The sequence below is a fragment of the Tachysurus vachellii genome, chromosome 21 (genome assembly GCF_030014155.1).
Source record: "Tachysurus vachellii isolate PV-2020 chromosome 21, HZAU_Pvac_v1, whole genome shotgun sequence".
In the NCBI taxonomy this organism is placed as follows: Eukaryota; Metazoa; Chordata; class Actinopteri; order Siluriformes; family Bagridae; genus Tachysurus; species Tachysurus vachellii.
In genome coordinates, this window is record NC_083480.1 from 1,053,053 (window position 1) to 1,054,910 (window position 1,858).

Consider the following 1,858-nt stretch of genomic DNA (forward strand, 5'->3'; position numbering starts at 1 on the left):
TTCAAGGTTTGTGTGATTCAATAATTTACATTTTTTGGTTGACGTTATTGATTGTTGTTGTTATTCTGTTGTTAAAAAGGAAGGATCTAATGTAAGGATGTGTTCATGTCCCATTAAAAGGGAATGTCTGTTGAAAAAATGCCATTTGGTTGCATAGAAACCATTGTACTTTTTTATACTTTTCCATGGTCTTCTGCCATGTTTGAGGCATATTGAAACTTTTCATGCTTTTACTGTATGTTGTCCTTATTTCAGTTACATTTACATCTTATTCTTTGTAGTTTTATTCATTTTTAGATTTTTATTGAATTTACAACTCACCTGTATGTGGACACCTTTTAAAAATAAATGCATATAATCATTTTTTGTTGCAAATAAAACTCTCATAGTCCATGAGAGTCATAGTCAATACTGTAGATTTAACTTTGTTTAATATCTACATTTATTTAAATCATCAAACATCTGTATGACCTGCCAGTGACTTGCTTGACTCAAGCTACAACTTGACATAAAGCAGTGACTTGACTCTCACAAAAAATGACTCGGACTTGCTTGAGACTTGAGGGATAAGACTTGAGACTTACACCCACCTCTGCTAAACACCACAACATACACAGCATCCAGAAAGTATTCACTATGCTTCACTACGTCCACAGTTTATGTTACAGCTTTAGTGCAAAATGGATTAAATTCATTATTTTCCTCATAATTCTACAAACATCACACCATTATGGACTAAAGCTGTCTTGGCCCCGTCCTGATTTTGTATTTTTTTTGCACGTTTGTCACACTTCAATGTTTCAGATCATCAAACAAATGTAAATATCAGCCAAAGATAACAAAGTAAACACAACATGTAGTTTTTACAGGAAGGTTTTTATTATTAAGGGAAAACAAAACCCAAACCCACATGGCCCTGTGTGAAAAAGTATTTGCCCCCTAAACCTAATAACTGGTTGGTCCTCCCTTAGCAGCAAGAACTGCAATCAAGTGTTAGTGATAACTTACAGTGAGTCTGTTACAGCTGAGTCTGTGGGGGAATTTTGTTCCACTCGTCTTTACAGAATTGTTGTAATTCAGCCACATTGGAGGGTTTTCGAGCATGAACCACCTTTTTAAGGTCCTGCCAAAGGATCTCAATAGGATTCAGGTCAGGACTTTGACTCGGCCGCTCCAAAGTCTTCATTTTGTTTTTCTTCAGCCATTCAGAGGTGGACTTGCTGGTGTGTTTTGGATCATTGTCCTGCTGCAGAACCCAAGTTCACTTCAGCTTGAGGTCACAAACAGATGGCTGCACTTTGTCCTTCAGGATTTTTTATTTATTTATTTTTTATCACAGCAAGTCTTCCATGTCCTGAAGCAGTAAAACAGCCCCAGACCATCACACTACCACCACCATGTTTTACTGTTGGTATGATGTTCTGTTTCTGACATGCAGTGTTACTTTTACACCAGATATAACAGGACACACACCTTCCATAAAGTTCAGCTTTTGTCTCGTCAGTCCACGGAGTATTTTCCCAAAAGTCTTGGGGATCATCAAGATGTTTTCTGCCAGATCTGAGACGAGCCTTTATGTTCTTTTTGCTCAGCAGTGGTTTTAGTCTTGTAACTCTGCCATGCAGAGCCATTTATGCCCCCAGTCTCCTTCTTATGGTGGCGTCATGAACACTGACCTTAACTGAGGCAAGTGAGACCTGCAGTTCTTTGGATGTTGTTTTGGGGTCTTTGGTGACATCTTGGATGAGTCGTCGCTGCTCTTGGGGTAATTTTGGTCGGCCGGCGACTCCTGGGAAGGTTCACCACTGTTCCATGTTTTCACCATTTGTGTATAACGGCTCTCACTGTGGTTCACTGG